The sequence below is a fragment of the Toxorhynchites rutilus genome, chromosome 3, assembly GCF_029784135.1.
Source record: "Toxorhynchites rutilus septentrionalis strain SRP chromosome 3, ASM2978413v1, whole genome shotgun sequence".
Taxonomy (NCBI): Eukaryota; Metazoa; Arthropoda; class Insecta; order Diptera; family Culicidae; genus Toxorhynchites; species Toxorhynchites rutilus.
Window position 1 is genome coordinate 23,198,282 of NC_073746.1, and position 12,328 is coordinate 23,210,609.

At 38.1% G+C, this 12,328-nt stretch overlaps 1 protein-coding gene across 1 annotated transcript in view; it reads right to left on the reverse strand.

Moving 5' to 3' along the window:
- LOC129780285 (maternal protein tudor) overlaps nucleotides 1–10,281 on the reverse strand; it is a 29,918-nt gene extending 19,637 nt beyond the window's left edge. Inside the window, exons 1-2 of the mRNA XM_055788358.1 lie at nucleotides 10,123–10,281; nucleotides 9,320–9,401 (exon numbers count right to left, since the gene is read on the reverse strand). The gene's annotated coding sequence lies outside the window, so the exon portion shown is untranslated. The remainder of the gene's footprint in view (nucleotides 1–9,319; nucleotides 9,402–10,122) is intronic.
- Nucleotides 10,282–12,328: the final 2,047 nt, after the last annotated feature.

Below are 12,328 nucleotides of genomic sequence, written 5' to 3' on the forward strand. Positions count from 1 at the left end.
CAAAAGAGGTATGTTTCCTGAGCCAAGATGATAAAGCACGTGTTGTAATGGGCAGTAAGCAGGCACCGCTTAATGCATCTCGAACATTGCGTTAATCTACCGAATCATGATTCTGTCATGGCTGGAAAACATAAGCTTATTCCGTCTGTTATCGCAGGATGCAAAATAAAGCTAGGGCACTTCGATCTTGCTGAAATTGTTCTATGCAGTGTTCCAATATACGTTGCAGTTTGTTCAGGAAGGCACTGTTCTTCGAACGCATTTCCTCATGGAATCGATTATCAAAGTATGTGCGAGCTGCCTGAATTCGAGATTGTTCGGTACCGAAGAATAATCAAGCCAGTAACCATAATTAATGTGGATGGAGCACCAGACGAGAACCCTTGTTTTAAAAATGTCATAGATATTTTCGATCTATTATTTTAATCAATTGAATTTTGATGCAATATTAGTATACAAATTCTCCAGCACGCAGTGCATCCAACTGAGTTGGATTGTCTCTTTTCCGGCAGATTAAATACTACCTCGTGATCATGAGGGATCTCACATGGATAAAAACTCGAAACAAGGGATCCGGAATTGGAAATAAAACATTTTTAGTATGCAGGGGAATCGTTAGCTGATTTGTGGAATAACTCAGCGATCGATGGATATCCCGTCAAAGCAGAATATTCCTAAAATCACCTAAAAGGCTTGCAATTTGCAATTTTTTACATGTCCAAAATAGCTTCCGGCATTCGGAATGACAAATTCGGATTAGGTTTTAAAAACCGCTCTGCTTATTCGTCCATGATATCTGGTTGCACTTGCAAACGTAGTTAGTGGGCATCTGTTAAACAAAGAAGGAGGAGATAATCAATTTGTTTCAAAAACGAAATGTTCGTCTTTAGTCGATGGAGTGTCCGTCTTACCCGACTTGTTTCGTATTTTGTTTTCATAAATATTTCTGGAGTAAAAATGATAAAACTTCACCGCTGATTTGATAAATTGGAAGAGAAGTGATGGTAAAACACTCATGTAGCGAAAAATACCCAAAAAAAATTACTCGATAACAATGAAAACCTTATCTTCTGCAGACGAAAATTTACATCGAGCTGCTCTCTGTAGATTATCCTTTGTTTTTATTAATAACAATCAGCGATTTAACAGAAAGTCAGCTGTGTGTACACAGTTAGTGTCACAGGTATTGATACACTGTATTGCAAGTTTGTATATCATTGGAATTTAAAATAAAAATGTAATTTATTAATAATATAGGGGTGCCCGTCTTTCCCGACTTTCCCCTATGAAGTTCGCAAACTCCCAAATCGACGAAGCGGAATTAGTACAATATCAAGTCGAGTTGTTTGCTCGTCACGTAAAGACATCCTTAGACCTTTTGCAGGTAGTGAAATGTAACGGCAGGAACTACCGCATTGAACGAAGGAGTAGTTATTTTTGTGTAAATCAACATCAATTTCTACCAGTTCATGGTCTTCTCAGCTAAACGCCAGATGGATTGAAAGCACCAATCTCAACAAATGTGAGCATTAATTTTCCATCTCTGTTTGTTCGAAATTCTATGAACTTGTCGAAAGTTATTCCGAAGTCACTTCCCGCATATAAAGAACTTTCGTCTAAACATTTGATTCCGACCTGGGCAGATATCTGATTTTTGACGTAGGACTACGTCTTTCATTTCTATACCGGGGTGTAAAATCAAAGTTTCGAAAACGAAAGCGTTACGCCGGAGACCGAGATTTTGAGCGTTAATAGCTCCTAAACAACTGAACGAAATGGTATGATAAACACTTCATTCGAAAGATAAAATGTCTACGCGTTCTATACTTGTTACTTTTTGATCCAAAAACTTGTTTCAATAGTCTTAAAATTGCTTTCAAAACAGGCTATTGAAATCACCAATCGGTATATACGCGAGCGCCGCTCGCAAATCCACTCAGTTCTAATTGAACAGCGATTGGAGCATGTTGTTGCTGTTGTGGTGAAGCTCTTCGTTTATCATGAAAGCGCGGATGAACGGTGTCACCAAGAGCCTGTTTGTGCACCCTAGGCCAGAAGGGAATCCATCAGGAGGAGAGTGATGCCACAAACGGTTCCCCGGGAAGTCATCGCTACACACACATACACGCGCGGAATTCTTTCCGTTTGGATGCCATTCAGCATCGAGAAAGTTCCGGAAAGATCTAATCATTTCTGGAAAATAATCTGCCAGTTCCTCTGGGAATTTAAAAATACATTCATGTGAAAGAGTTTATTTGAATGTTTTCTATCCATGTAACACTGTGACCAAATACATTTGGTTTTGTGGTTTTTCAATCAATCGCAATTAACAGGATAGCTTCTGAAGATTATTCTTCCCCATCAGTAGGATATTTCCGTATCCAATATTGTATGCGCCCGCAATCGATTATTGCTCAGTAGCCGAAAGTTCCGAGCTCAGAGAGTTCATTCCCCTCTAGTTTGCTTTCCAAATTGTCATCGTAAACCACACCTTCTCTCGATTCAATCACAAACAAAAAGCATACTTAAGCGATATTCTGGTGGTGAGACACATTCATTTTTCGTGAGGACATCGACAAGACAACATCGTTGCCTAACGTGCTGGAGGAGGTGGACGGCGAAGGATCGACACATACACGCACAGATTTCTTTCCGTTTGGATGCCATTCAGCATCGAGAAAGTTTCGGAAAGATCTAATCATTACTGGAAAATAATCTGCCAGTTCCTCTGGGAATTTAAAAATACATTCATGTGAAAGAGTTTATTTGAATGTTTTCTATCCATGTAACACTGTGACCAAATATGTTTCAATCAAGTGCTATTAACAGATGGTTATCGAGTTAGCATTAACCACTGGTGGGCTTCCAGTATCGAGGAAAATGTGGAAATATCTAATCGTTACTGGAAAATAATCTGCCAGTTCCCCTTGGAATTGAAAATTACATTCAAGCGAAAGAGTTTATTTTAATGTTTTCTATCCATAAAATATCCATATAATACATTTGGGCTTGTGATTTGTCAATCAAGTACAGTTAGCAGGTTAGCTTCTGAAGATTATTCTTCAGAACAAGGTTTTTCGTATCCTATATTGGATGCATAAAACCTTGTGCCTCCAACGTAACGCTCTCGTTTTCGAAGTCCCCCAAATATTCATTTTTTCATTCATTCAGAATGGATTTAGATTCAACTTCAAACAAATGATCTCTAAATCAACGATAGTCCTACGTCACCCTTGCGGTTATACCATAGATATAACCCACTTCCTGTTTTTTACGTTGATATTCTCATTTCTTTGAAAAAAGCTAAAATTTTTTCAAACGACTATGACTTTGTGTACAGATTAGCATTACGTAACATGAGGGGCGGATGTGGGGAACGGATCAAAAAGCCGCAGACTTATTATATACGATCGTACAAATAGAACAAGATTTTTAATTGTTTCCTTACTGCCAGTCAACAAGCGTGATCGCGATGGAGTAAGGTTATCGCAGCAGCTTCACGCAGCAAATGGAACGCACATCAAAACATATGGAACCAGATTCCTCACAATCTGTCTTGGCCTCAGACGAAGTTTTACCTGGGAATTTCTAGTGGCGAATGTCAAGAAAATTTCCAACCCGGGAAGATCCTTGACAGATTGGGAATCGAACCCAATATCTAAAAGTGTCTACTTAGAACATGATAGAGATCTGCCACATTCAGAAATACTCGATATAACCATCTTATGATAAGATAGTTTACGACAATTCTGAACGAGCTATCCCCATTCCAGTTTCCACTTCAGACCCACATAAAAATTTCATTATGTATCAGTGTTCTGCCAGTGTTCCATTAACATAGTCCAGGCCGACCAAACGCGCGCGAGGCTCAAACTCTCGTAGACAACGCTTATTACTTTTTTTTTACAATATACATAAACAAAACAAAAAAAAAAATCATCATCATCAGTACGAACATGGTAGTTTAACCTGTAAATAAATTTTATTAATTTTTATCAATTGAAAACATAAATGAATGATTTAGGAAAAAAAATTATAAAACCTGTTTACAAAACAGATTTTACGTGTGAAATACACATTTTCTTGAACTCTGCCATTGTTGCCGCACGTTTAATTTCTCTGGGCATCAAATTGAAGAAATTTATACCTTTATATAACAACGAGTTCTGCGACCTACTAAACATAAAGTTGGGTGTTCTTGCATCATTCGCGTTTCTTGTATTGTATCTATGAACATCGCTTCCTCTTTCAATTCGATCACACAAATATCGAAGCAGCAAATCGTTCAAAATTTTGAAGATGAACACCATTGTCATGTAATAAATTCTCTGCTTCACAGATAGCCACTGTAGCGCGTCCAACATCAAACTTGAGGAAGTGTATCTATTACATCTTAAAATCAAACGCATTACTTTATTTTGTAAACGCTGCAATCTCGTTAATTGTGTATTATTTGCAAGGAATAGGATCGACGAGCAAAAATCTATGTGCGGTGAAATCAATGATTTATACAATTTAATTTTACTGTTTATTGTCAACTCTTTCTTCAAACGACACAAAACGCCGTACTTCTTGGCAATCTTTTTGATGACATTATTGATGTGAGACTTGAAAGTTAACGTGTCATCAATAATAACTCCTAAGTATTTGATTTCTTTCACGCGTTCTAATGTCTCACCATCTATTTCAAAATTTACGTCAATACTGGAGTTTGCTGCAGAAATGAGCATGTATTTTGTTTTGCCAACATTTAACTTTAATTGTTTAAATTTAAGCCACTGAGCCAGAGAATGCAAATCTTCGTCTATGTGTTCCGCGATTTCTTTTATATCCTTAGCTGCGATGAACTGGACAGTATCGTCCGCGAACAAATTAATGTCACAGTATCGTAAAACTCGTCGCAAATCATTTATGTATAAAATAAACAAAATACTACAATATTACTACTGTAGAAGTAAACCATCCATTCCTTGATATGCTGCAGGAGTATCGCGAAATCACTTTACCATCAACATTACGATCACACACCCATCGAGACGTGACACACCATATAGTTACGAAAGGCACGTCGCAAGCATCCAGATAAAATTAAGGCAGCGAAAGAAGAGTTTCGAATGATGTGCGAACTCAGAATATGTCGCCAATCCAGTAGCAGTTGGGCCAGCACTGCGTACCGAAGAACGGCACGTGGCGATTTGTAGGGGATTATCGACGTCTAAATCAAGTCACAGTTCCTGATCGATACCCTGTACCGCACATCCACGACTTGGTAAACTTTTTTCATGGTAAGTCATTTTTTACCACTCTTGATCAGGAAAGGGCTTATCACCAGATCGCAGTAGAAGAGGCGGACATACCTAAGACAGCGGTTATAACGCCTTTCGGATTGTAGGAGTTCACCCGCATGCAATTTGGCTTATGCAATGCCAGTCAAACGTTCCAACGTTATATGCATCGAATCTTTTTTTAGATTTTGTGGTTGTCCTTATAGATGATATTTGCATCGCATCTTCTTCTATGGTTGAACAGACTTCGTCAGCAAGGTTTAGTAATCAACGTTGCTAAAAGCTGCTTCGCCCAATCTGAGGTGGAATTCTTGGGATATCTGATCAACAATGCTGGAGTTCGGCCGCTTCCATCACGGGTGCAGTCATTTCTACAGTATGCACTTCCATCGACATCGAATAAGCTGCGACGATTTTTAGCCATACTAAATTGCTACGAGCGATTTATTCGAAACGCTACCGATCTACATTCTGAACTTCGAATTTTGATTCCTGACAACCGCAAGAATGATGGACCCAAGCTGATCTGGTCCGAAAAAGCAACTTCCAGTTTCGACGAATGTAAGAATTCTCTGGCTGAATCAGAGCTTCTTCACTATCCTGATTCGAACAAACTACTTGGATTAATGATAGACGCTTCGAACACCGCGGCAGGGGCTGTTTTGCAACAACTGAATGGCAAAATTTGGGAACCACTTGGTTTCTATTCAGAAAAGTTTTCTAAGGCGCAGAAAAACTACTCTGCATTCGGACGAGAGCTGACCTCCATGAAAATGCCAGTAAAATATTTCAGATATTTCCTCGAAGGGAGAAGTTTCACTATTTTTACAGATCACCGTCCATTAACCTACGCCTTGGGAGTCGATTCTAATGCATGGTTGCCTCACGAGGAACGGTATCTTCGTTATATTTCTGAGTTCACGAAAAATATTCAGCATGTGAGCGGAAAATCAAATTATGTTGCTGATGCGTTATCGCGAGTGGAGAGTATTCGCACTTCAACGTACATGAATTACGAAGAAATAGTAAAAGATCAGCAAGATGACATAGAGTTAAAAGAGCTGATGAAATCTTCAACAACCACGCTAAAATTCGAAAAAAGAACAGCACCACAATGCCCTTTTCGTGTTTTCTGTGATATATCTTGTGGACGTCCCAGGCCGTTCATTCCAAAGCGACATCGGAGCAACATTCTGAAGCATTTTCACGGAATCGCTTATACTGGTGCACGGCCGACGAGAAAGCTGATAACTGAACGTTTTATATGGCCTTCCATGAACAAGGACATCAACAATTTCGCTCAAAATTGTCTTGCCAGCCAGCGATCGAAAATATCTCGTCACACTATTTCTCTATGCGGAATTTCGAACTGCCAAAAGTAAGGTTTTGTCATGTTCATATTGACTTGGTTGGACCACTTCCACCATCGCAAGGACATCGCTACCTGCTAACAATGATCGACCGGTTTTCCAGATGGCCAGAAGCAGTACCATTAACCGACATAACAGCGATATCTGTGGCCCAAGCATTGTACAGTACATGGATTGCCCGCTTCGGTGTTCCGGAAAATTTGACTACTGATCAAGGCCGTCAACTTGAATCTCAACTTTTCCGGGAGCTAACGCGTATATTAGGAGTGCATCACATACGCACAACGGCTTATCATCCTCAAGCAAACGGTATGATTGAGAGGTTTCACAGGACCCTCAAAGCGGCTATTATGTGTGTGAATGCAAAAGACTGGTATTCTGAATTACCATTGATTCTATTAGGACTGAGAACTGCTTATAGATACGATTTAAAATGCACTGCTGCAGATTTGGTATACGGACAATCACTTCGAATTCCAGGAGAATTTCTCGACCAACCATCGGCAAATGTCGACCAATCAGAATTTTCAAAAATGCTGCATCGTAGTTTCGAAAACATCAAACCTACTGATTCAAGCCGTCATGGTGGCCGTCAAATCTTCGTCAATTCAGAATTGAAGAAATGTACCCATGTATTCATCAGAGTTGACACAGATAAACGTCCTCTTCAACATCCTTATGATGGTCCTTTTGAAGTTCTTCGTCGCGACGAAAAAAATATGGATGTCCTAGTCGACGGGAAGTCACAACGTATTTCAATCGATAGGATCAAACCTGCATACGTGTGAAACCAACAATTGGCGGAGTATCCATCCGGTCACCGTGTCAGGTTCCTAGTGTAACTGGGGGGGATCTGTGGGTATAAACATACGCTTACATACACGGATACATAAAATTAAATGTTGCTACCTTGTAATGAAAAGATATCTTGATTATTGTACTTTTTCTAAATAAAAACTAACGCTCGTTGATTTCTTTTGGTAAAAGTTACAAGACGTTATCTATAGTTTTTTTTGGTATTTCGTATTAGCGTCACCGGAGCCGAAATACAATAGATAGATACAATTTTTATTGTTCGCACTGGCATTCAAATATTATTTGCATTGTTGTTGCCTTGTTATATGCAGTGTTTTGTCATTTTTTGGGCTACGAAAATGCGTATTTGGGATTTGGGGTATTTAAGTATAAACGCCACCGGAGCGCAATTTTCATTATGAACTGATGTTTCTTGATTAAATTTATTTTGAGGTCAACGTAATGGGGACGTAGTCCCCATCAATCGAGGATAAGGAACAGAGGGGTGACGCAGTCCGAGTCGCAAACAAACCTGTGTTCCATCAATTGCCCGGTTAGTTTGAAACATAGGACACGATCCTTTAGTTAGGTCCGACCGATCGTTAGCGAGCGTCGGACGGCATCCGTTTGCCCGGTTAAGTTTTGCTTTGAAATATGTATATCTTTTATATTTCAGTGGCGTTCATACTTAAATAACGCAAATCATAAAATCGCATTTTCGTAGCAATAAAAAATGACAAAATACTACAAACAACAAGGCAGCAACAATACAAAAGATATCTGAGTGCCAGTGTGTACAATAAAATTGCTATCTATTGTATTTCGGCTCTGGTGAATACGAAAGTACCGTTTTTTTCACCGTTCGAAGCCCGTATTTCTCTCAGTTCCCACACTACTTATACTACTATGAATAAAGATTTCTGCATAAAAGATCATTTTTTCATCCATTTATTGTAGATTCTTACTTTTTTTTACACTTTACATGAAAACAACAAGCCTAATAGTAAAACAGGTACAAAAATTGAATAATTAAACGATGCTTGTTCTTTTCGGAATTTGCTAACGCAGTTTTAACTGTCACTTTTTTTGCAAATACTTAGTATTACAAATTATAGGCTGTATCGATACTAAATATAAATGTTGTTCAAATATAGCCTATACCCCAAAGCATGTCAGGGATTCGTTATTCAATTATTAATATCATTAAAATTGAGTAAATTTAAATTAAAATTCAAGTGTTCGGAATTTGAGACAAAACGGTATATGTTGCATTCCCCTGAATTTTCTATTCGTGCAAACATATTAACAATCAGGTAAATGGTGTAGAATTGAACAGATAATTCGTTTTAAAGTCACGAAAAGTTGCACCGATAGCCGGGGATAATACTGGCAAACATTCATCATGTTGCATAAGCGATAATGCCGATAAATGAATAATGAAAATCAGTAAACTATTAATAAAGGTTTTTTTTTTCAAAAGTGCCGCATTGGACAATTATCACGCACCTTTATTTTCCCTCATTTGAAATTCTGTTTAACATCTTACATTTTAATCGGCAACGAACCGGAAAGAGAATGTACCATAAGTAGTGGAAGAAAGTACATATATACACAAAGTGTCGAGACCTGGAAAATCTGGGCTACATAATATTCTGATTGCTACCCTACTATAAACTATCCTGACTCAAAGCGATAAGTGGGGAAATAGCTGCATGTCAGTCTCCAAAATCATAGAATTCACTAAAGAAGTCGGACAAGTAAATGAGTAGAAAATTGGTTTCCCTACATAATTAAGCTACACTATTCAAAATTATGTTCAAAAATGATTTATATAAAAAAAACTACTTTGGTTTTCTGATGAATACTTACCGGATCTGTCGTTCGTATTAGTTCAATCCATAAAACATCTTCCTTAACCAAAAGAAATGGTTTTACGGAACACCTTTGGTTTCTAAAAAGAAAAATCTGGTTCAGAAAATAGTTGATTGATGATAATAAAAGGGTCACATTTCCAGTCGACTTTTGTATTACGCCTATACAATTTCCGCTGCTGGAGAAAAAATGAAAATATTTAACCCTGGCGCTCTGCAGTGCAGCAAACAAGTCTATAAAAGTGCAACATCCAAAACGAGAAAACAATTGAAAAACATGCTTGTTGCGCCATCGATCAAATCGGCGCAACAAAGACAGGATTGATAGATGAAGAACTCCCCCGAAAAAAAATCGACTGCTGGCAATAATAAATGTCGAGACGCTGACGAAGCAGCCGAGAGTAACAGCTGATATTTAATTGGGCTTCTCCAATTGGAGTGCGACCAACGCATCAAATGTTTTCCTATCACGGTTATCTCATAGGAAAACTTTCTAATTACATCTTGCCAGGGACTGTTTATTAACTCCTTTCGAAAGGTCGTATTGAAATGTATAACAATCAGCACGAAAATAGTAAAAAGATCTAATTCTATAAACTAAAATTCTCAAAATAAGCAAATAAGTTGCCATCAAACGCGTCTTAACACTATCGGAACAAATGAAAGTGTCGAGACGCTGCAATCAGTGAAAAAGGTCAAAATTATTCATGCACCATTTTCTGCAAGAAAAAAAATAGCCGTGTCGACAGAATAGAAGAGAAAATTGTTGTAATACACTGCCGAAATCGTTTTCCTACTTACTTTCGTTTGCAAACTGCCGCAATATGATAGCGAACAAATCGGTGAAAAAACAATGCAGAAAAAATCTTATCACTTCTTGTCGCTTTGCTAATAACCTATAACACTATCCAATACGAAGAGCAAAGGAATTCGCGATCCATCCACGCAGAATGCAACAAATGGAATGATAGCGTGTGAGAGCGAGAGCGAAAGGCGTGTACGATGTTTTTGTTGCGTGTTTTCACTGTTTTTCATGAAAAATCTGAGAATCAAGAGAGTTGCTCTCTCGGCTCTCTCATTGAAAACCGATAATAAACCCTTCAGAAACGCACTACAGGTATGCCAACATTATGAAATTACAACCGACAATAGGGAAACAATGGAATATAACTTTTTCCCTGGTCATTCTAAACTTTTCATCGTGTTTTAAATATGCTTAGAAATTTTCTGAAACTACTAAGTAATAAACGTGTTTTACTTTTCGTATCAGATTTAAGAACGCTGGAAAATCTAGGGAATCTGAAGGTTGGCAATTTTTCGTGTACAACGCGGCTCATTTTTAAAGAGCCGTGGATCGTACGCTCTTTCTGAAGAAACGGCTCGAATGAGCGGCTCGTGAGCGCTCTCCCATCTCTAGTTTGACATAAATGTTGGTTCAATAACGCTCTCGATATCAAACGTATCTTCGTAAATCCATAAACTGATCTTTCGCATGTTATGTTTTGTTGGTACAATGGTTGAACTGGTTAGAGCACAAAGAAAGTATGTAACGTACACTTCACCTGAATGATTCAAACCGAAATGAATAAACCCTGTGGATTGAGGTCTGGACTACTGAATGGCCAATCACCGCCGAGATTTTTCAGGTAGGTTTGCTGCCAGCCACGTTCTTGAACCGTTTTAAGATTATTTTTTGCGTCGTTTCAATGTTATTTGTTTCAATCTGGTCGTCAATAAATGGCCCATACATCCCCCGACCGCACGAAGCTGTAACTCTTCACACAAGATATGACTTAAGCTGCGGTTGTAAATGTTCATTTCAACTGTTAAACGCTTCTGTTTGCGAAAAGAATCGCGGTGAACGCGTTCTCGAACAGCATTAATGACATTGTGGATCCGTGACTACTACGACGCTCTTCTCTGAGTCTATCTTCCACATTAGCTGTTGTGGGTAAAGTGGTCTCTCACTCATACAATTTTAAATGTGATAGTTTAATGCGTTGTTCCTTGTTCAAATTTGTTTGAGTAATTATTGTAATAGTAGGTAGGTGATATTAGAATGAGCTGGGCCTAGTCGTAATTGAAATTAGAAAAACAATGTAGTAAAAACACATAACGCTTCGAATAATGAGACTTGGTTTTGGTTGGTGTGGCATATTTTTCCAGGGTCAACGTCACAAACGGGACCTCTTCAAGAGCAGAATGTGATAAGGTACATCAGCTTTAGTGAACAGAATATTGTATATCGTTATCCACCACTCATCTCCTTGCCGCCAAACAACAAAGTATTTTCTATGCGAATTAATCGCTGAAATTAAACAAAATTTCTGTTTGCCTTTCCTAGAACATGTGAACAGTCGTCCAAACTAAGGATTTGAAAAATTTGTCAAATAAACCAAATATCACGGGAAATTTCTTAAATACGATGCGCGCAAAACTAAGACCGAATGGCTAAATATATTTTTTTCAGTGCCTAAGTCCTTCATATGCGAAATGTTTCTGAATGGCACTTGCTTGACAGTCCTCTTGCATTCGGTACAGTGATCCATATACAGGTTGAGAAGATTATTCCTCGTTACGTATGTGTAAACATTAACCCCTTCCCGTATTATTTAATCCGTCACACATCAAGTGATTGCATTAGCATGACTCGATGTTGTACGGGAAAGGGTTAATTTAACTACTGTTACCATGTGAAAACGCTCTTTTTAATAAAATCATGGAAAATTAGTTTGCAGGTGAGCGTTATTTTACCGAAATACTGCTGCTCCCGAAAATTAGGAATAAGATTACTCCTTGGCACTTTTGGCATTTTAAATAATAAAAATGAATCACAATGTAATATTCTTCAAAAATTCGCACAGATTTATGATTTCATAAATGCTTTGACTCTAAATAACATAGGATCGTCAGAATTTTCAGCTCTTCTTTGGTTCTCCAGTTTGCTTCATAATCATTGCAATCCATGACGACAACATTTGTTTTCGTTTTCCAATCAAATATACTT